Source organism: Pteropus vampyrus, unplaced genomic scaffold (genome assembly GCF_000151845.1).
Source record: "Pteropus vampyrus isolate Shadow unplaced genomic scaffold, Pvam_2.0 Scaffold548, whole genome shotgun sequence".
Lineage (NCBI taxonomy): Eukaryota > Metazoa > Chordata > Mammalia > Chiroptera > Pteropodidae > Pteropus > Pteropus vampyrus.
Genome location: NW_011889329.1, coordinates 1,668,154 through 1,692,945, shown reverse-complemented (window position 1 = coordinate 1,692,945; position 24,792 = coordinate 1,668,154). Strand labels below are relative to the sequence as shown.

The 24,792-nt window shown below is 37.3% G+C and overlaps 1 pseudogene; it reads right to left on the bottom strand.

Moving 5' to 3' along the window:
* Positions 1-24,262: 24,262 nt before the first annotated feature.
* Positions 24,263-24,381, bottom strand: LOC111733311 (annotated as a pseudogene).
* Between the last annotated feature and the right edge of the window lie 411 nt (positions 24,382-24,792).

Here is a 24,792-nt window from a genome sequence, read left to right as displayed (position 1 = left end):
ATACTTTCAAAATCCACATTTCACCAAATGGCATTAGGCTAACATTAGAGCAGTGAGGGTGGGAGGGAGGGCGGAAATGAACTTAGTAAAAAACACTTTAAACATTCATCTTTACTAAAGAAAGTTGCCTTAGTGGGTATCATCTTGTGGAAGATTTAGCTGAAGCAGAAGACAATATTCCAATCCCTAATGAGAAGAGACAAAATGCAGTTGGTAGGGCTGGATGAAGGGTTAGAAATGTAACTGGGGTGTTTGAGGGGAGGGAAAGACATCAAGGATGCCAGCTTCAGCGTTTTACACAGTGAACAGGGATGGCTGGCCATGTTGATGTCTCCTGGAAGCTGACCCCAGAATGCTTAGCAAATTGTGCCAATAATAGTTCCTGTTCTGAAAACCTATTATATGTCAGACACTTTACTACACATTTTATATGACCTCTCCCAATTAACTTTCCCAGCAACCTCATGAGGTAGTTATTACATTATACTTATTTTATAGATGAGTAAACTTGGGTCCAGAGTTACAGATACACAGCTAGGAAGTAGTAGAACTGGTATTTGAACCCAAATCTGTCTAATTCCACACCCTATAATAACTCTGGTGCTCCAGCGATCCTCATCCAGCTCAAGGATGTATGGACATTAGCCGGAGAGTATGAGACATCCTGTCCCAAAATGGAATATATCAAGAGGCTTATCATCATCTTAGGCAAGAGAGCTGGGCAGAGAGGGATCATGGTGTGTGTGTATGTGTGTGTGTGTGTGTGTGTGTGTGTGTGTGTGTGTGTACACGCGCATGTGTGTGTCTTCATACATGTACTCTGAGGGCATTGAAGGAGATAGAGTGTAGAGGCACAGAACCTGAATTATAGTAAGGAGGGAAGCAGAGATCCAAACACTGCTGATTGGACAACTCAATACATACACAACTTGGGGATGTCACCCACATTGTCTACTACTGTTATATTTTTGGAAGTGTCACAAGCAACTTTATCTGTTCTACAAAGCAATAACCTTCTGGAAGGCTAAGACTTTGGCTTCTTTATTTAAAGAAATTCCCCATAATGCCCAATGACAATAATATTTTGCCTAGAGCTTCTCAGTTTACCAAATACTTTCGCAAACACTGACTGGAACTTTGCAACAACTTGGCAAAGCAGTTGTTATTATCCTCACTTTATACATGAGGAAATGGAATCTCTAGGGGCTGAAGGAACTTGGCCAAGGACATACAGCTTACATGGAGTTGCCACTGATGACTACTCCCATAATCCCCCCAAGTACAATCCCAAGAGGGGTAATGCCCAGGGCACCTCACTCAGGATCTGGCACAGAGTAGGTGCTCAAGATGTGTTAGTTTCCCCTTTACTTGACAACTTATAACTAAAAAATGTTTTTTTTCCATTAATTACATTCTTCAGGTACCCCAGTGTCTTCACCATGTCTTCAGAGAACTTACTATCCATGTAAGAAAATACAGCTAACATGCATGAACCTGAGGATAGCAAATAACTGACAACGGCTCTAAAGCAGTGACAATTCAGAGGACATTCCACAGTAGGATGGAGTAGTCAGAAGTTTCCTAGCAAATGTTGGACAGGTCTGGAAAAGCCAGTCAATCAATCCTCCCTTTTTTTGGTCTTAGTCCCAGAAAGAGGAACTTTTGCTGACAGAAACTGTTTTGTCTTTCCTTGTACTCAGCACACCCAGACCCTTGCTTGTCAATGAGGCTGTATAAAAAGTGTCCTAGCTCTGTCCAACTACAAATCCCACCCTAAATTTGTGGTGCCAATAGCATGACATTTCCAGGTCTTTCATCAACAGAGAAGTGTGTGGCCTTACAATCACAGTACAGTTTGTGTCCATATCCACAACCCCGTTGGAGAACAAATAGTTGATTTTTTAGACCAAGTCAATAAGCTGTTTTTTGCAGGGAGAAGAGAGAGCAGAACGCCATTTAGTAAAATAAAAGACACTCTACATTTTACTCCAAATGTTTCCATCCTTCCAGATCTTGCCAGCGATTTGGTAGCAAGTCAAAACAGAAACCTACACTTGTTCAAGAGTCTTCTGGAAGAATGCCAGATAATGAATTACCAAATAGCAGTTTTTGGCCCTCATATCAAGGATGAATCTTATGCCAGCTTAAATGTTAAAATGCTGTGGGAATAGCAAACTAACAATGATGACAACAACAATAATTTGCCAGGATGATGCAAGTCTAGAATGCAAGACAGACTATTCTCTTAGCTCGCTGAAATTGGGAAATATGGATAAATGAGATTATCATCCACATTAAATGCTCATACCATGACATCTTAAACAGACACAGTTTATGTTGGATATCAACTGATATTTTTAATCATTTATTTATTTATTCATTCATTTATTTAGTCTTTGTTTAGGTAAATTTTTTATGGTGACATTGGTTAACTAAATCTAGTAAGTTTCAGCTGTATATTTTAACAGTAAGGCATATATATATTTACACTGCGTGTTCACCTCTCATAGTTAGATTACTTTCTGTCACCACATATTTGATCCCTTTTACCCCATCTACCACCCCGCTCACCCCTGCCCCTACCCTCTGATAACCAAAAGCCTATTTTCCATGTCCATGAGTCTATTTGTTTGTCCTGTTTGTTTGTTGCTTTTAGGTTTATGTCCCACATATAAATGATATCATGCGGTTTTCGACTTTTTCTGTCTGGCTTATTTCGCTTAGCATGATTATCTCGAGGTCCATCCATGTTGTCGCAAATGGCAGTATTTCAACTCTTCTTATGGCTGAGTAATATTCCATTATATATATGTACCACAGCTTCTTTAGCCAATCATCTATTGTAGAACACTTCGATTGCTTCCACATCCTGGCCACTGTGAATAATGCTGCTATGAACATCGGTGTGCAAATATCTTTTCAGATATGGGTTTTCAAGTCATTGGAGTAAATACCCAGTAGAGGGATTTCTGGATCATATGGTAGATCAATTCTTAGTTTTTTGAGGAACCTCCATACTGTTTTCCATAGTGTCTGTACCAATTTGCAGTCCCACCAGCAGTGTTTGAGGGTTCCTTTTTATCCGCATCCTCTCCAACATTTGTTATTATTTGTCCTGTTGATAATAGCTATTCTAACAGGTGTGAGGTGGAATTGCATTGTGGTTTTGATTTTCATTTCCCTAATAGCTAGTGATGTTGAGCATCTTTTCATGTTTGTTGGCCATTTGTATGTCTTCTTGGGAGAAGTGTCTGTTCAGGTCCTCTGCCCATTTCTTGAATGGATGGTTTGTTTTTTTTTTGTTGTTATTGAGCCGTATGAGTTCTTTGTATATTTTGAATGTTAGGCACTTATTGGAGGCATTGCTTGCAAATATATTTTCCCATTTAGATGGTTATCTCTTTACCTTGTTAAAGATCTCTTTTGCTGAGCAGAAGCTTTTTAGTTTGATGTAGTCTCATTCATTTATTTTAGCTTATACTTCCCTTGCTTTTGAGGTCATATTCATACAATCCTCTTTAAGTCCGAGGTCATTGAGTTTAGTGACTATGTTGTCTTCTACACATTTTATAGTTTCGGATCTTATATTCAGGTCCTTAATCCATTTGGAGTTAATTTTATGTGTGGTGATAGACAAAGTCTTTCATTCTTTTGCAAGTGGCTTTCCAGTTTTCCCAGGACCATTTATTGAAGAGGCTTTCCTTTCTCCACTTTTTTGGCTTTTTTTGTCGAAAATTATTTGCCCGAATAATCATGGGTTTACTTCTGGACTCTCGATTCTATTCCCTTGGTCTGTGTGTCTGTTTTTCTGCCAATAGCATGCCGTTTTGATTATTGTCACTTTGTAGTATAATTTGAAATCAGGCAGAGTGATGCCTCTAGCATTGTTCTTTTTACTCAGGATGGCTTTGGCAATTCGGGTTCTTTTGTGTTTCCATAGAAATCTGATGATTTTTTTGTTCTATTTCTTTAAAATATGCCAATGAGATTTTGATGGAGATTGCATTAAATCTGTATAACGCTTTAGATAATAAAGTCATTTTAACTATGTTGATTCTTCCAATCCAAGAATATGAAATATCTTTCCATTTCTTTGTATCTTTTTTGATTTCTTTTAATAGAGTCTTTTAGTTTTCATTATACTGGTCTTTCGTGTATTTCATTAGATTTATTCCTAGGTATTTTACTCTTTTTGTTGCAATTGAAAAAGGAATTATTTTTCCACTTCTTTTTCTGACATTTCATTATTAGAGTATAGGAACACTATGGATATTTCAACAACTACTTTATATCCAGAAACTTTACTGTATTTACTTATTGTTTCTAGTAGTGTTCTTGTGGAGTCTTTAGGATTTTCTGTATAGAGAGATTCATATCATCTGCAAATAGTGACAGTTTGACTTATCGTCTCCTATTTGGGTGCCTTTTATATCTTTCTCTTGCATGATTGCACTCTCTAGGACCTCCAATATTATATTGAATAACAGTGGCAATAGTGGACAGCCTTGCTTTGTTCCTTATCTTAGAGGGAAGGTTTTTATTTTTTCGCCATTAAGTATAATGTTGGTTGAGGGTTTGTCATATATGGCCTTTTTTTTGTTAAAGTACTTTCCTTCTATACTCATTTTGTTAAGTGTTTTGATCATAAATGGATGCCGTATCTTGTCGAAGGCTTTTTCTGCATCTATTGATATGATCACATGACTCTTATTTTTTAATTTACGTGATGTATCACATTAATCGATTTGTGTATGTCAAACCATCCTTGTGCCCCTGGGATGAAGTCCACTTGATTGTGGTGTATAATCTTTTTAATATTTTGCTGTTTTCGGTTCACTAGTATCTTATTTAGGATTTTTGCATTATGTTCATGAGAGATATTGGTCTGTAGTTTTCTTTTTTTGTTGTTTTATAGTCACCAGATTTTTGCATCAGAGTAATATTGGCCTAATAAAATGAGTTAGGAAGTATTGCTTCCTCTTCGATTTTTTAGAAGAGTTTGAGGAGAATAGGTATTAAATCTTCTTTGAACATTTGGTAGAATTCACTAGTGAAGCCATCTGGTCTTGGACTTTTACTTTTTGGTGGGTTTTCGATGATTGTTTCAATTCCCCTACTGCTGATCGGTCTATTTAGATTTTCCAGTTCTTCTTGATTCAGTCTAGGAAGGTCGTATCTTCCTAATTAGTGGTCCATTTCTTCTAGTTTATTAAATTTGATGTTATATACTCTTTCATAGTAGTCTTGTGTGATCCTTTGTATTTCTGTGATGTCTGTTGTAATTTCTCCTCTTTCATCCCTGATTTTATTTGTGTCCTTTCTCTTTATTCTTTAGTGGATCTAGCCAAGGGTTTGTCAATTTTATTAACCTTATCAAGGAACTTATTTGTTGCATTTATGTTTTCTCTTGTTTTTGTTTGTTTGTTTGTTTACTTTCAATTTTATTTAATTCTGCTCTAATTTTGATTATTTCTTTCCTTCTGTTGATTTTAGGCTTCATTTATTCTTCCTTTTCTAGTTTTTAAGATGAAGCATTAGGTTGTTTATTTGGGCTCATTCTTGTTTTTTGATATATTACTCTAATGATATGAATTTTCTTCTTATGACTGCTTTTGCCATGTCCCAAAAGTTTTGATATATTGTATTGTAATTATCATTTGTTCCTATGTATCTATTGATCTGTCTTTTGATTTCTTCTCTGACACAGTCATTCTTCAGTAGCATGTTGTTTAATCTCCATATATTTGTGGTTCTTCTGCTTTCTTTTTACAGTTTATCTCCAGCTTCAAAGAACTATGACCAGAGAATATGTTTGGTAGGGTTTCAACCCTCCTACATTTATTGAGGCTATCTCTGTGTACCAGTATGTGGCCAATCCTTGACAATGTTCTGTGTGCACCAGAGAAGAAAGTATAAGCAGCTGTTTTGGGATGATAGGTTCAATAAATATCAATTATGTCTTGTTGGTCTAGTATGTCATTTAAGGATGTTATTTCTTTATTGATTTTCTGTTTGGATGAACTGTCCATATCTGACACTGGGGTATTTAGGTCCCCTACTACAGTAGTGTTTTAGTATGTTTCTCCCTTTAGCTCTTTTAGTAATTCTTTATATTTTTTGGGGCTCCCTGATGGGGAACATAGATATAATAAATGTTACATCTTTCTGGTGTATGATTCCCTTTATCATTATAAAGTGTCCCTCAATATGTCCCTTTACCTTTTTTATTATGAAATCTATTTCGTCCGATATTAGTACTGCTACTCCTGCTTTACTCTGAATGCCATTTGTTTGAAATATAATTTTCCACCCTTTCACTTTTAGTCTATATTTGTCTTTGGAGCTGAGATGTTTCTCCTGGAGGCAGCATATGGTTGGGTTTTGTTTTTTGATCCAATCTGCAACTCTGTGCCTTTTTATTGGTGAGTTCAGTCCATTTACATTTAGGGTGATTATTGAAATATGAGGTTTTCCTATAACCATTTCATGTTTTGCTTTCTGGTAGCTCAGTGTTTCCATTGCTTCCTTTTCCTTGTGTGTCTGTTTTTTGTTTGTTTGTTTGTTTGTTTGTTTTTTGGCTGGGGGAGGGTGGGAGTTTTGTGGGCTTTCCCTCTTGTCCTTCTTGTTTTATGTTATATACTTCAGTTCTGAATCCTTGGCGTGTGGTTACCATTATGAAGATGTAGAGGATAGTCATATATATATACACAATAGTCCATTTTCTTCTGTGTATGCCTTATCTCCATTCCCCTTTGCAAATTTGGATCTTTGAATCCTCTCCTTTTCAGTCACTGTTGTCTCAATTTGTCCCAACATATGATATATGTTCATTACTATCTTGCTATAGCAAATCTCTCTTCTTATTGTTTAAGCTTATAATGCCCTGTTCTTAGTAAGGGTTGCACTCCTCTACTTCTGTCTGACTGCTAGTTGCCTTATTCCTAGTTATTTTTTTTGTCACTTTGTGTTAAGTGAGCAGACCCCTTTCAGTATTTCCTGTAATGCAGGCCACATAGTAGAGAATTCTCTCAATTTTTGTATGTCTGGAAAGGTCCTTATTTCTTCTTCATCTGAAAGAGAGTCTTCCTGGATACATTATTCTTGGCTGGTAGTTTCTTTCATTTAATAGTTTGAATATTGGATTCCACTCCTTTCTGGCTTGTAAGGTTTGTGCTGAGAAGCCTGACAATAATCTAATGGGTTTTTCCTTTATAGGTTATCATCTTCTTTTCCCTGGCTGCCCTGAAAATTCTTTCTTTGTCATTGATTTTTGATAATTTTAATACAATATGTCTTGAAGAAGGCCTTTTTGGGTTGAGATAATTGGATGTTCTGTTGACTTCTTGAATTCCATGCTCAAGCTCATTCCATATATTTGGGAAATTCTCATCAACTATTTGTCTGAAAATGCTTTCTAATCCCTGTTGCATTTCCACCCCTTCAAGAATGCCAATTATTCTTCTTTTCTCTCCTGATGGTTTCAGGTAGTTCTTATATTTCTCTTTCGTTATTTTTCATTTTTCGGTTTCTCTCTTCATCCTTCTAATTTATTTCTAGATTTCTGTCTTCAATATCACTGATACTTTCCTCCATTTGGTCAACTCTATTTCCCAAGCTTGTTATTTCATTTTTCATCTCCTGCAGTGTGTTCTTCATCTCCAGAAGTGCTATTTGGTTCTTTGTGTGGGTTTTCAATCTCCTTGCTTAAGAACTCATTCTGTTCATCTAGTTGTTTTTTTTCAATTCCTGAAATTGTTGATATGAGTTGTTTTGGATCTCATTGAGTTTTTTCAGAAGTATCATCCTGAATTCTCTGTCATTTAAGTCGCATATTTCTATGTCTTTACCTTATTTTCTGGAGATTTTTTGCTTTCTTTCTGAGCTGCCTTGTCACCTTGGTTGTTGATGGCATTTAATGGACTATTCCTCTACCTGGTCATTAATGGAAGTATATTCTGCTTTTTTTTTTTTTCCAGAAAGATTTATTATATAAAGGTCTCTCTTTAGCATGTTGTAATGAAGGCCTTTTTCTTTTGGTTTCCAGTAGGTGGCATCTAAGCCTCTTGCATCCCTGCTTTATATAAAGTCTTAATAATGCTTTTTTTGCTTATAGATATTCAATCATGCTCCCTACACTCAGTCTCATTCCCTGTCAGTATTAGCGACAGTTCGGTAGCATTTGCTCAGATTCTCCTGGGGCTCCATGGTGTTTGGTCTCAGAGGATATGTGGGAACTGGCCCTCTGAGTTGGAGGATGGGGGCTGGTAATAATCAACTGTTGTTTCTCTGCCGTCCCCATTTCTCTGCAGCCCCCATTTCTCTGTTTTCTGCCCTGATGCCTGGGCCCTGACACTGGCCGCGTGGAGCTCACAGCTCTCCCAGGCAAGGCTGTTCAGGGAACCCGTCACACCTTCCCCTCTTCTCCTTCTACTGCAGTGCATTTAGGTTGTGAGAGGCAGCTTCTTTGTTTCTCCCAGTCTACTGCTAGACTCCCGGAGTTCTGACCTGTGGTAGCTCTTATGTGCAGATCTCACATTCAAACGTGCTGGTGTGCAGTTTGGGTGTTTTGGGTTGAGTTTTAGATGTTCAGCTTATTGTTGTTTCAAAAGGAGAGATTTGGGGATGTCTCCCTTTCACGTTTCTGACATCACTCTTTCATGTGTACAGCATTGTAACTCGATATCTGTGTACGCCATAGCGTGCTTTCCACCAAAAATCTAGTTTCCATCCATCACCATACTTTTGACCCCCTTTATCCATTTCACCTTCCCCACATCCCCTTTCCCTGCTAATAACCATCAATCTGTTGTCTGTATCTATAGGTTTGTTTTTGTTTTGTTTTTCTTTGTTCATTTGTTTTTGTTTTTATTCCACATATGAGTGAAATCATACGTTTTTTCTCCTCCATCTGATTTATTTCACATAGCATAATACCCTCAAGGTCCATTCACATTATCTCAAATAACAATATTTCATCTTTTTTATGGCTGAGTAGTAATGTTTTTTATTCAACACTAACTTTACCAAAAACTGGATAGCTGATATAGCCAGAATCATCAAACAATAAGGGAGTACTAGTATAATATAAAAAATTCAATAAAGATGTTATTTTATTCTTCAAGCCTCCTTTATGCTCTATTATATAGTAGAGTTTGTAGCCTAATAAATTAAAAACTGAGAGTAAGAGATTCAAGCTGAATTGTGTCTTCCCCCAATACTCTCAAAACTGATCTGAAATGAAAAAGCAGGAATCTCTTTTAGGAATATTTACAGACCATTCTTTATGTAAAAGAATATTAGAACTCCTTGAAAGCCAAATAAATACAATGCTCTGAGCAAGTCCTTTTCCTGCCCTTCTTGTCTCAGAAGTCCGCTGCAAATGCTCTAGGTCAGTGCTGCAGGTTGCTCTTTTATCTCCGTAACCTGAGTGCCTTTGCAGAGATTGCTACAGGTCAGGTGTCAGGCTCACCCTCTAGTAGTAAGTGAATTCTGTATCAAGTCCAGGCTCAAATCAGCTGCCTCCACTGTAAGTCTTTTGCAATTTGATGGATGGCTTGGCCTTTGTGTCTCTAGGATCAGAATCTCCTGGGCAGAGATTGGATTTCACTTTCCATGTCTACATTGCTTGCACCGAGGTTATGAATAATATTCTATACAGCATGGTCACACTGAGAGCAAGCTGGAATCTACGTCACAAAGCCTATAGCCTGAAGCTAGGCTGAGCCAAGCCCCCAGGAAGAGACTGAGGCACCCTAAACAGCCAGCGTTCCTTCGAGAACTTTGAGAAATGTCCAAGTCAACCCTATCTGGGACACAACATCTTCCTTTCTATATCAGACCCATTCTTCCAGACTTCTCACCCACACCTGGAGGTGTGCCTCAACACCCAAAGGGGAAGGAAGAAACCTGAGGAACACCTCGGGTGTTACCTCTACCAAGGTGTGAGGGACTCAGAGGATTCCCTTCCTTAAAGCACAGTCTTAAAATGAATGAATAAATCATAAGATCCTGATTTATGCCAGCCTAAGGCTCAATAAGACCATTGGAGGAGCAGGCAATTGTAGTGGAAAAATATGCTCTTCAGAGTTAGACCGGGATTTGGGTCTCAGTCTTACTCCTTATTAGCTGTGTGGCCTAAGGCAAGTACTTCCAGAGCCTCAGTTTCCTCCTCTGTATAATGGAAATGATACTAATCAGCTACCTTATAAGGTATTCAAGAAAAATTAGAGGGATAATGTATGTAACACATTCTACGGGACCTGGCAGAGAATAGGTATTTGATGAATGGCAGTTCTTGTTTTTGAACAAAGCAAGAGTGATGGCTGGATTTTTCTTAATGTCCTACAAATCCTGGTGAATGCCTGCGTCCACTCTGGCCAAGAGTTATTTTTCTTAGATAAATCATTGGCTCTATACATATGCTTTACTATCCTATCTTCACATTTTTAATTATCCAAGTAATTCATGACTGAAAACTTTTAAAAAGTTCATTATAGAAAACACAACAATTCTCTTGACCCCCATACAATTTCATTCCCTTCCCCTAGTGTAATCAATGTATGTTTTGTATGTATGTTTTAATATTTTGTTGAAGTATAATATGAGAACATGAAATAAGTGTACAGCTTAATCAAATTTTATAAGCTAAACCCACTTGTAATCAGCACTCATATCAAGCAACATTACCATTGCCCCAAAAGCCTCTTTTGAGCCCCTTTCCAGTCAATGAACCCCCCAACAGTGTCTACTATTCTGACATATCAACATAAATTAGTTTTGCCTGTTTGTGTGTGTGTGTGTGTGTATCGAATCAAAAAGTGTATCAATTTGTTACCAGCAATCAAGTGTCTGCATCCTGTGAGAGTCAGAGCTGTCCTTGGATCCCCTAGGAAAGATTTGCATGGAGGTCGGAGGCTTGGAGAAGAAAGAAAGTAGACAAGGAGCAGCAAGTAAAATTGATTTATTAAGCAAAGTACACTTGGGAGGATTGAGGACCCTGAGAAGTTGAGGGTCAGAATTTATATTGGCCATAGGGTTTCTTTGTTCTCCTTCTGTCCCTGCTATCTTGAATGTCACGAATTCTATACTCCTCCCTCAGACCCTCCTACTCTTGGCCTAGGCATGCATAGTGTGTGCCCATAAATGGAAAGTCATATATATGCTTGTTCCATGGGAATTCTGAGGGTATGTGCTTGTTAACTAATTTTGCCCATATCAGTCAAGCGACCCCAGAATAAGGTCATATAATGGTCATTTGCAATTAACTTATGGGTATGGGGGTGGAAGGGAGTGTGCGGGGTGAGGATATGGGAGCAGGGAGGAAAGCACCAGGCATTACTAAGTCTCTTGCCTGCCTATCTGACTTCTGTCCTTGGGAGAATGAGGAAGGCTCCAAAAGCCTGGCAGACATCTGCTTGTATATATTCTTCTGCTGAGCTGGTCTCAGGGCCTCATTAATCCTTTATTGTCCCTCTCCTTCCAGCTCATATCTACCTATCTACCTACCCTGTCAAGTTTTATGTTGCTGTGTAACAAATTACCACAAACTCTACAGCTTAACACAAATCTATCATCTCACAGTTTTTATAGGTCAAAATTCCAGGCATAATGTGGTTGGATTCTCTTCTCAGAACCTTACAGAGCTGAAATCAAGATGTCAGCAAGTGCTGAGCTCTCATCTAGAGCTTGGGTCCTCTTCCAAGCTCCCTGGTTGTTGAAAGAAATCATTTACTCGTAGTTGTAGGACTGAGGTCCTCATTTGTTTGCTGGCTGTCAAACAGGGGTCATTCTCAGCAACTACTGGCCACTCACATTCTTGTCACAAGGCCTCTTCTATGTTAAAGCCAGCAACAGAGAATTTCTCTCATGTTAACTTCCTTCATGTTTCAACTCTCTGATTCCCTCTTCTGCAAGTAGGCAAAGAATGTGCTCTTCTTTTAAAGAACTCATTTAATCAGGTCAAGCCTACCTGGATATTTTCCCTACCTTGAAGTTCACTGACTTGGGACTTCAATTGAATCTGCAAAATTCCTTTATAGTAGTACCAAGTTTGGTGTTTGACTAAATAACTAGTGGAGGGTATGTGTACACCAGGGTCCAGGAATCTTGAAGAGCTGTCTGAGAGTTCTGCCTACCACATGCAATATCCACTCTTTTATGTCAGCTTCTTTCACTCAGCATGATGTTTGTAAGATTCATCTATATTGTGCAGAACAAGTCTTTTGGCGAACATGTATACATATAGAAGTAAACATTTTTTTTGTTATAAGGCACTAAGATTTTGGAGTTCTTTGTTAACACAAAGTAATCAAGCCTATTCTGACTGATACAGAAACCTGGAATTGGAATTATTATGACCAAGGGTGATAGATATTACTATATTACCCTCCATTAAGGCAATCCCATGAATATTGTATGAGAGTACCCTGCTTGCCACATCCTTACCAACACATGTTATGATAGAATTATGTGTATATACATAAATTTTGACCAGCTTAGGTCATTATTTTGTGCCTACCAGACCCACTAACATTACATTACAACCAAGCACCATGGATGTTCCTTACTGTGTTCTATATTTTGATGAAACTTATCACTCCCAAATATTCCATATATTTACTAATTTATGATATTTATTGTTTATGTTCTATTTTTATTTACTAAGATACAAGCTTCTTCATGTCAGGGATTTTGTTGGTTCATTGATATATCCCAAAGACCTAAAAGAGTGTCTGACACATAGCAGGTATTTAAAAATATTTGCTAAATGAATAAAAAAAATTAACCCAAGATATGAACTTTAGATTGTTATTATTATTAATCATAATAAATTATTTTTACAGCTCAGTGATCATATTTTCTAAATCAAACAATTAAGACACTCTCTTTTAAAAGCATTTTCTGAATTTAAATCTGGAGATGTAATTATGCATTTATATCCTTTGAAACTCTTTTGCTCTGCTTTCTCTACCTCATTTTTTATTTTACTTTATGTGGTTGTATTAAAGATTTTTAAAGAGTACCCTAAGTTCTTTCTGTATTTGCCTATAAAACTGAGACTGCTGCAGAAAACCAGAGATTTAAAGATGTTCTCTTCATTGAGCATTGTAGCATACCAAAACAATGAACATTTGTCCCTGCAAATTCCATTATAAAATATATTCCCTTCTCACTGCAACTAATCAATATGCTGCTCCTCCATCAATATCAGAGTCATTTGGGATCTAGAGCAGAACTGTTCAAGATAACTTTCTGGGACAATGGAAATATTCTTCATCTTCATTTTCTGATACCATTGCCTCTAGCTACCTATGGCTACTGAGCACTTGAAATGTGGCTACTGTGACTGAGGAATTAAATTTTAATCTAACTTAATTACAAGCCATTTTTATTCATTTTAATTTTAAGTGATTTAAATTTAAATGCCCACATGTGGATAGTGGCTACTATATTGAACAGCACAGCTCTAGAGGAAAGAAATGGAAGAATGGAATTCATTTTTGATCCTTTTATTGTGGCAGCTAGAGGGATCCTGAGAATCAAGTGAGAAAAGAAGGTGCCAGGTCCCTTTCTTCACCACCCCTTTCCCCAAGTGGTGGAGAAGAAGGAATAAGGAAGAGTGCTCCCACCTCAGGTCATGGAGTTTGGCTGGGGGATAAAAGGACTCACGCTTTTGTAGTCACTGGACATCACCTTGATTTATAATCTCATGTAGTCATTGGCTTAGGTTATGTCTACATGAGGCCACTGACTCAAGTTGGAACTCTGGATGTGAAAAGGTAATTTTGGAGACATGGCTCTCACAGCTCACACACAATTTCTCTGTTCATTTTATGCTTTGTGTAGCTTGCCCTGGGAGCACTTGCAGAGAGGCACTCCATCTATCTGCTGGAGGTTTGGACATTTCATAGGAGGTGATAATTACTGAAGCAGGTAATAGATAATAAAGAGATAAAGTCTAGATAGGTTACATAATAATAATAATAATAATAATAATAATAATAATAATAATAAAACAGACCCAAGGTTTCAAAAGAGCAAAGAAAAAGAGTACCACCTACTTCGAGTTACTTTTTTGGAGCAGAGACTATCTGGCTCTACTGTGCTGTTATGAAATTAATTTGAAGTTGAAAAACTGTAATATATTACAGCTATCAGTCTCTCTGGATGGTTTTACAACTAATATGTAAGATATGAAAAAAGAAAGATGTAAATAATATATTAATGTCGTATTTGGTGTTCAATCTTCTTTATGCAGCTGAATATTACAGCTGAGTAAAAAAAAAACAATCATAAAGTTGGTTCTCTTTTATACAAAGAAATAAAAAGGAAACTTGAACTTTAAATTATTCCATCTGCCACTTTCCATTGATTGAGTCTTGCTATTAAGATAAATTCCAAACTAGACTATCGTTTTTATCTTTTGAGCTCTCCAGAATATATGACTTTCAGCTGCCTTGATTTTTTTCTTTTTCTTTCCTTCCTCTTTTCCATATTGTCAGCTTTCAAGGAGGAATGAGACACTATACCCCATGGTGTTGCCTTTCTTATTTGAGTTCCTCTGAAAATATACTTTTTCGTAATTTAATGCCTGACGTCCGCCTACATATATGACTAACCAAAGTCAGGCATCCTCTTTGTCTCTCTTTTACATGCCATGTTGGTACAAGAAGGATGTGTGTCTTCTCTTGGACAGAAGAGAACTCAAACCCAGCTCTACCATAAACTAGCTGTGTGATCTTAGGGGAGTCGAGTACCCTGATTCTTAGCTTCCATAACTGTTGAAAGGGAGATATTAATAAAGGGGACAGGCTAAGTGAGATTCCTTTAGGCCTTTTGGCTGGTTCTCACTAATTCTCTTCCTTTGGCTTAGTTTCCCTGATCTCCCAGCATGTCGTGGTTCAACTCAGTGAGTTATTTCAGCCCTCTCCAACAAGTAATGCTGAGATGATGTGGGCATTCTTGGTAACTGGCCAAAAGCAGGAGCTCAATAAACATGAGTTCATCCCTCCTTTCCCTCTGTTCTCAACAAGGCAGCTAGAGCTAGATATCAGTGGCCCCTTGTTATCTCTCTTGTTCTTTGTTGCCATGGATAAGGTGAAGGGACAAAGCAGGAAGCACTCATAATTACAACACGTTTATAGTGATAACCCAGGTCTAAATGGACCCTGTGAAAACGTGAAAAGTTACAAGTTTATGCTCTGTTGCTTCACTCCACTCTCCACTCCCACATCCCTGTGAATCTACTTCCTTACTTCCACTACTCATGGGCTTAATACCCTCCTTTTTCCTTCTTTCATCCTCCCAAAACCTACACTCAGATCCTTCATTAACACTATAGTGTGAGTGATAATCCTCCTTGCTCCATGTACATTTGCACATGGATCAGGATCTTTAGTTAAAACAGATTGTTCCCTGGGTACAAAATTGCAGGCAGAGTAGTGAGTGAATATCCTCCATTTCAAAGGCCTTTTCTGGAGTTCTGTAATAAAGCCATGTAATTACATGCCTATAGGGGTGAGCCAACACCACAATGCCTTCTTGAAACATGGGTACAATCGACTATTTTACCAATCTAGATTGTCCAAGTAATTACACACAAGAAAGAAGTCCTCTGACGTCTCTGTCAGTTTAAATAAGTGGGGGTGGCAGAGAGCAGTTTGCTAGAGCCACAGGAGCAGAATAAGCATGGTAGGATAAAACACTGCAGTTTGAAGAGTGGTTTTTGTGAGAAGGCAGGTTGGAGATGGGGGCAAGGTTGATGTAGAGAGAATGGAAAGGTCTAAGCTTGAACAGACAACGAGGCTGGAGATGAAGAAAAAATAAAGGAATCTGGATCCCCGAATAAAGTCTCAAGGCAGGAAGCAAATGATTGTTCAAGAGATTAGGGTAGCCCTCCTCAACCTTTGGTGGGTTACAAAAGCACCCAAGTTTGAAAATCTGATGAAACCCAAGGGCTTTCTCTGGAAAAAAAATGAACACAAATATAAATTTTACAATCAAATTCAGGGAGTTTCCAACTTCTACCTCAAACCCATGCACAGACACCAGGTCCAAAATTAATCTAAGTTATCAGAGACAGTAAAAATGAGACCATTTGTTATTTAGGTTTTATGTCTTCTCAATGTGTAGAACTGGGACTGCCTTCTCATTCAGGAAGGGGCCCAGGTTCATCTTCAGAGTGAATCATATTTGTATTGGCTCTAAATAATTCAAAATTAACCTTGTGTTCTGGAGTTTATTAAAGATCCACATATAAGATTTGGGGATTCCCATGCTACTCTCCAACTCCATCCACTAGCTAAAACATTGAGATATTCTTAAGTGCTAAGGACTTTGTGTTTCTTACCTAAATCTGGTCTCACAACAATAAACACCCTTATTATCCCCACTTTAAAATGACAAAATTGAAGTTAAACTACCTGCTCAAGTTCACAGGGCCAGCCAGTTACAGAGCTGGGATGAGCACCCAGGGTACTCTGAGCCTGAAGTCTGGGTAGTCAACTTTTTCTGTGTTGATTATCAGATCTAGCTCAGGCTCCAGAGCTTTTAGAAAAATACTTAAACATTATTCTAGGTAAGAACGTTACTCAGAAGGTCAGTTTCAAGTCTTTGTTTTGCTGGCAGATAATGAAGATCTCAGTTGTTGGCATCCTTGTCCAATAATTGGTTAGACAGGTGACAAATCTACCTGGGTCTGACTGGGACTTGTGATACTCACTTTCTCTATTCTCTCAGTTCATATGCTGCCTCTTTAAACACATGGCCTTCAGATAACTGCATAGGTTTGTGAATGCAAAAACATTTTTGCTCCAGAAACCAATACAACTTATTGAATTTTATAAAAATGGGTTGTTTTCTACCTTTTGATTGTTATATTCTCTTAGATTTTAGTTTATAACATGCATCTGTTAAAAGAGGAATTATATTTTAGGGGAGAAAAAAACAGAACCACCAGTGAGCAGCTTCATCTCCATTTGATGACTGAGGTTTGGATCTATTAGGAGATTATGTGAAAAGGTAGCAATAATTCATGGGTTCAATATCTGCTGTAGCAGCTGGCCTGTAAAAAAATCAACTTCCTTAAATATTTTTTTTAAAACATCGTGTTTGTTAACTTACTTGTTGAACAATTCCACAGAACATAAAACAAATTTGATCACAAACGGCAGGCATTTTACAGAAAAATGAAGTCAGACACTGCATCACATAAATAACAGATTCCTGTAGGTTAATTTAATTTGTATTTATACAAAAAAATCAGCTACATCTTCTTTTGTTCAATCTGTTGTCATTTGCAATATACAGGCTTTTCACCAGCTTTATAAATAAATTGGATCAAGGCTTCTTACAATAAAATGAAAAATAATTAAAATGATGTGTTTCTCAAATTCCCTGCAATGGCATGGCATTATGCTGATGTCCATGCAATATTCAATGTGCTGGGGTTGCTCTACTGCCCATATTAAAGCACATTTGTAAAATTTTATTTCTTACAGCTACCTGGAAAAATAAGAGTGTCCAGTAATCCACTCTCTGTTATTGTAGCTCTAAGTTATACTTTTTCCAGCAGGAAAATAAATTTTAATTAACATAATTTTCCCACATGCTTATGATGGATACGGTGGTCTCACAATGACACTCTGCTCTGGTATGCAATATGGTAAAGCACTTACCTATCCAGGGGGGTTGTTCCTTGCAAAATGACACAGTCCTCAAGAGGAAGCAAAAGACAGGGGAAAGAAGTGGGAAGAGAAAGAGAAAAGGGGAAAGAAGAGAGGAAGAAAAAAGTAGAGGAGGAGCAAGAAAGAGGGAGGAAAAGAAGGAGGAGCAGGAAGAGGAGGAGGAGGGAAAAGGGAAGATCATAGGGAAGGTTGTAGGAGAAAATTTTTGAGAATTGAGAGCAGCCCTGATATTGAACTTTGAATGGACTAATTCGAAATGCAGAAGAAAACGAGTAATTAATTACCCCAAAGAGATTAAGTTTTAAACCAGAGATACTGAGTGATCTTAAAGAGACAAGGTTTAGTAATTTTCCCCATCAGTTGAAACGGGGGCTCACAAGCAGGTTGAGATCAGTTATAGAGAAATAAATAAAGTTACATTTCTACACAGATGAGATAAATGAAATGACAAATCTAGAAAGTGCCAATCCCCACAAAATTTCCAGGTAGCTTCAAAATACTTGCATGTCTTCTGGAAAGTTCCTCTTAACCTATAGTTAAACTCCATGGAATAGTAATTTTATAATACATGATTAGTTACATGAAGGGAAGTGCTCCATGGTCAAATAAATGTAGAAAAAGCTGAGTTAAATAAATACATTCAATATTATATTAGTTTCAGGTATACAGCATAGTGCTTAGACATTTATATAATTTATGAAGTGATCCCCTCAAAAATGTCATTTATAATTGAAAAAAATTAAACTAAAAAATAAAAGAGTGCATATAACTATGTTTATAACAGTGACTGCCTCCATGGTAGAACAGGAAGCCTAGAAGTCAGAGGAAGATTTACCTATCCTTATCCAATTTTTTTTTGGTATTACATATATTTATTACCTAATCAAAAAAAAAAAGGATTGCGACAAATAAATTACAAATAAAGTAAAATAAATATGTACTTGTAATGTCAGGGCGTCTTAGAATCTTTAGAGCTGATTGGCATTGTACATCTCCCATAGAGGGATGTAGCACATTAGAAAGAGTTTCCTCTTTATAGGAAGTAAATTGTTCACAAAATACCTATTAATATCTCATTAGTCTAGTATTCCCTGAAAGAGTATGGGGAATATGGCTCAATAATTTAAGTTGCTTTCTATGGTATCTGGGCCTAGGACACAGAAGAGAAAAGATGGGGGCCCCTAAAGGATGAACAGAGGAACTCCAAAGACAAATCTGCCTTTCTTCGTAGGTTTGTCTTGACTGACCTTGAACTGGTCATAGTAAGAATCCACTTCTTGGTTTCTCTGAGAGTAGTGGACAAACTTCTGATTTCCATATAAGTAAAGCCTCTTTCCAAGGCTCCTCAGCAGGTATAACTGTGAACAAAGATTGTGCTGGCTCTAGAATGAATTCAGAAGGCAAACAGTTGAGCTCTTTAAACCACCAGGGGACCACAGCCATGATACCCAACAACTACAGCCAGAATTTGCCATAGCTCCTAGGCACCTCATCAATTACTGATGATTGATGAGAATGGCAGGGTAGAGGGGGAACAGACCAATGAAAATGGCAAAGAAAAGATTTGTCAATTCTGCAGTTAAGAAACATGATTGTTGGAATATTTCATAAGAATAGTGGTCAGGTTCAAGAGTTTCAACAGAGTTCTAGATGTTGGCTGAGGTATCAAAAACAGAAGAATCCTGCTGTTTCACACTTCCATGACCTTAAATTACCCACATATTATCTGGAAAGTGACATTTACTCTGAACCCCTTTCATTGTGCCTTTCCACGAATGTGGAATGTTATGCTTTCCTGGAACAACTAAGTTTCTGTCGAAACTCCAAAAGATGGGAAATTTGGTAATGGAGTGTTAGGATAGTGAAATGTAATCCTTCTGCCCTACTTCTGATGCTCTGATGTTTCCCATGTAATTGTCTTTGACATTTAATTGAAAGCACAATGTTTTTTTTACTAAGCAACCCATTTGAGCCCTTGATGGTCACTTAAGACCTACTTTATTGCCATCTGGCACTCATCCAATTATATAGTAAATGCATGATTCAGTTCCATATGCTATAGTCATCTATTGATGTTGTGGTTCTTGGGGAAGTGGTGTCTTATTCATATTTTCAAGTTCTATCTTATAATAAAGGTTCTTTGGTTTCCCATGGTTTCATAGTTGTGAAATCAATTATGATTTCAGTAGTGCTAACAATGTACTATATTTGTGAAAAGAAAAGTGAAAATTTATTACCTCATGGATGAGAAATGGTTTTGACATTTAAAAACAGAAAATTCTTCTTTATATGTTTTCTAAATGGTGTCCAATGTTGACATTAGCGTTTATGTAATTCACCCAATTCTGGGAACCTTTGTATACTAATTTTTAACAGCAGTGAACCTGTTACAATGTGGAATAGTATTCCTTCAAAAGGTTTCTTTCCGGCCATCTTCTTCTAGGTCTATCATATCAATTCTATAATAATTAACTTGTTTTGCTGTAATTCTACTGCAGAAAACTCTGAGGAAGACATAATGAGGTACCTAGAATTGAAGTTTGAAATGGATAGGGCAATAGGCCTTAGTCTAAAGGTTTGCATTCATTCAGGAAAAGCTTAATGGGCAAGATTAAAGATTAAAAGGATTTTTGTGGTGGTGGTTGTTGTTGTTGTCAACAAGGATAAAATCTTACTTTAATTATTCAAAGGCATTTTTCGAAAGAAAGAACAAAATGTAGAGTTTAAGGTTTGGGTAAATCTTAACAGAAAATTATAATTTGCCTACTTGTGATAAAACCAGAGGAAAATGTCATTCTACCTCAGTTTCCCCACAGTGATTGGTGTTGGAAGGTTGAAGATAAAGGGCTTCAAAATTTCTGCAGATGGAAGTGAGTATATTTTCAGGAGCAATCTATCCATGGAAAAGACCTGGGCAGCAGGACCATACCCCATCAGATCAGTTAGAAGACAGAGAATGAACCATACTCACTGAGCTCACCAGCCTGTGTCTGCACCAGGGAGAAATAGTGGCAGCTCCAGAGAGCTCCGTGGGTTTTTGCTAAGGTGTTTTCTCTTGCTCTGGATACTAGAATGACAAGAGTCACCTTGCTAAGCTGAAAACAGCATTGCAGGTGATGGGAATGTGCAAAGAAAAGGAACTGTGAAAGAGTTCTGAAAATACTAAGAGAAATTCAGTACATAACCAAAAGAGTCCCATAGTCCGTCTCAGACCATATTTTAAAAAGCTTCCTATGCCACTAAGTTTGGACTTGGTTTTAGAGAAAGATAAATCCTAGGGTAGTGAAAACAGTCTATAAATGGGGATTCCAATACATCAGTACAGACTTAGCTCACATACCACCACCACACAATCTCTGTGAGTTTCTCTAACGAACCCCTCCACTCTATTCTCTGTCTCTCTGTCTCTCTCTCTGTCTCTCTCTCTGTCTCTCTCTCTCTGTCTCTCTCTCTCTCTCTCTATATATATATATATATATTATATATATATATATATATATAGATATATATATATATATATATATATATATATATATAACACATACACCACAGATAACATGTGATATATATATATATATGTGATATATATATATGTGATATATATATATGTGATATATGATATATATCACATATACCACAGGTAACACTTCCTCCTCAATGCTCATATTTCGCCTTGTAATTGCCTTTGTCCTGGCACCTAGCTCGCTCTAGTGAATGAACTTGCTCCACCTTTCAGAGCTTTTCAAACTCAAAAGATCTCCTAAATGGCACCGTCCTTCCTTTCTCTTTACTTTCCTCATCAAACTGATGGAATAAGCACCCTGCCCTTGCTCCCTTTCTTTTTTCATTGACCTCTGACTCCTTACTTCTTTGAGTCTGGACACAATTCCCCAATTATACTGGCTTGCTTTCCTATGATGCAAGTGAATATCTCATTATTAAATGCCACTGCTTCTTAATTCTCCATCATATCTGACCTCTCAGAAGCATTTGATGACTTCTTAAAATTCTCTGCCCACTTAGTATTCTTAATATTTACCTCTCCTGGCCTCCACTTACTCTCTAACAAACCTATCCTCCATCTCCTGCCACCTACATGTGGGCATCTTCAAGACTGTCCTCACCTTCTCTCTCCTCTCCATCAGAGATGTCTTCTTTTCCCGTGATTTAGATGACCAACATTTTGTGGCTGACTCTCAAATCTATGACTCCAGCCAACCATGCTGCTCCTTGCTTCCCAACTCCCACTGGCACAGACAAAATCCCGTCTTCACCATTTACCTTCTGTCCTTGTGGCATAGTTCACTGTAGTACCAGCCATTCAGTCAGACAGAACCAGGCTTAACATCCAGCTTTGCCATATACTTCCTGTCTGACCTCGGACAAGTTTCTTAAACAGTCTGAGCCTTAGTTTCCCCATTTGTAGAATCAAAGCTAATAACTCATCTTTACTTTATGTCGTTGTTATGAGAATTAAAAGAATTTATGCAAATCACCTGGCCCATAATAATTATTCCTTAGGCTTTAGTTGTTATGATTAATCTACTCAGTAAATGTTTATTGAATGAGGGAATGAACCATGGGGATGCTTTAGGTACTGTAGCAGGAAGTTGAGAAGGGTACATGAGATCTGAAGACCTTTGAATCCCCTCACATTCTACAACATGGAGTGCAGGTACCTCTTCCAAGTATTACAATGCAGCCCAATGAAGATGACTAACCTTACAAAATATTACTTTTAAAAAATATTTGCTTCTATAGAAATCATATAAGTAACATAGCTGTATTTCAGCTTAAACTATTTATCCACTTTAGCCTACTGTATATAAACCCCATTATGAGGTTATTCCAGTTTTTTTTATTACTTAAAAGGAAAGCAATTACTTTAGTGAAAATTGCAAAAACAGAATATGCTATCAAGGAAGAAAATCACCATTTGATTCTCCCGAAATTAAAGCACCCTCCTCCCCAACTCAGCCAGGTTATCTTCTTGGATATTAAAGGCTTTTTTTTATTAAATAACTTTCTTACACAAACCAATTAATCATCTCCCTAAAAGATTTTTCCCACAGTGTGAGAAAATCAGTACTTTGATTAGCAATTTGTCTTTGTTTCATTGACTGCTCTGGTTTGTTCTTACTTATTTTTTAAATAAACTTTTTATTTTGTGGTAATTTTATATTTACAGAGAAGTTGCAGAGTCCTTGCACACCTGTCATCCACTTGCCCCTAATGTTAGCATCTTACATAACAATGGTATGTTTGTCAAAACTAAGAAATTAATATTGGTAAATTACTATTAATTAAACTACAGACCTTATTCAGATTTCACAAGCTTTTCCACTATTTTTTTTTCTATTCCAGGATCTAATTCAGGATACCATATTGAATTTAGTCATTATGTCATTTTAATAAATATTTCATTAATATTGAGTAACACCAAATAATTATTGTCAAAAGTTAAAAAAAAAAACAACTATGAAATTCAAAATAGGGTGGGGAAAGCTGGCCAAAGTGGAATTTAGGCCAGGCATCCAAAGAAGCAAAATTAGATGGACATAATTTTTTCAGATAGTGTCAAGTGAAATGTTAAACACTGTTTCTGCTTCCTCCCCCATCCCAGAACTTTCTCTCATTTAGTCTCTCCTAGAAGGTTGTGCTTCTGGTTGCATCTCCACATTCAAGTTTCAACAATTTTGCAGCTACCTCATTCATTATCAAACAGAAGAAACAAAGAATTGTTTTGATCCTGATTGGAAACATAGCTATATGATCTTTAGCAAGTCCATTCAGTCTTTCTTCGCCTCACTTTATCCATCTGCATAATTTGTGGTTTGTCAATGGCTGCCACATGCTGGTCTGTGTATGTGTTGCATCATAATCACCTAGAAAGCTTATTATAATGCTGACTCGCAGGTCCTACACCACTTATAAATATCTGAGCAGTTGGGTCTAAGGATCTATATTTTCACACACACACACACACACACACACACACACACACACACACACAAACACACACACACACTCACCTCAGGTGATGTGGATGCACAGCAGGGTCTAGGACACACTGGGATAAACAAGCAGCAGGCTTCCTTGAGTTCAAAGACAAAAGAAAAAGCCTCAGGAAGTGCCCTCTAACAGAAGACCAAGAAGAGGGATTAACCTCGGTAGTGGAAGCAGGTCTGTGCTTCCGGCAGCTCCCAAGACCATCTAGTTAAGAGACAACTCCCCACTTCCTAGGCTTTTGTTGCATTCTGCTTGGGCATTCACTGGGTAATGCTTATTTAGCATACATAGTCAAAGTACTGGCTTTCTGCACATTATATTTAAATCAATTTTGTGGAAAGTAGCTAAAGGAGACAAGTAAGATAGATGAAGTTTTACAAACACATCAGAATTTTAGTAAATGACAACTTACCTTTATTATATTTGAAGTTTCTACATTGATTACTTTTCATTCGTTAACTGGGAGTGCAGATAAATGAAAACGAAATGATTTCACATGATACAGTAAATTAATCCACTTACTTAACCTACACTCTGCCTTTTAAGAAATCTTTCTTTTTTTTTTTTAACACCTACAGCACTCGGTCTTCCTAGGTGGTCTCCCATCCAAGAACTAACTAGGCCCCACCCTGCTTAGCTTCCAAGATCAGAGGAGATTGGGCATGTTCAGGGTAGCATGGCTGTAGAAGAAATATTCTTAAACATATTCTGATAGCCAAAACAGAATAAGAAAATATTAGTAAGCTAATTTTGTCTGTGATTGCTGCAACATTCTTCATTTTAATTCACAAAAACTCAGAGCTGAAAAAAGATTAGAGATCATATAATCACAACAGGATATAGATCAAATCATTTTGCTAAATGGGGGAAACTGAAGAAAAGTCAAAATGCAAAGTAAAGGCAATGACATGTGACATTTTGATTGAATTAATGATTAGTCAATTAATATCGCAATGTTTTGAGGCACCTGTTCTTTCTACATTTTACAGATGAAAAAATTGAGGCTCAAATGTGCAAGGTCACACATAACCTGTAGGTGAACCTGGAATTCAATCCAGGTTTGGGGCCTCCATAGCCATGCTGCAGAGATGTTCATGGC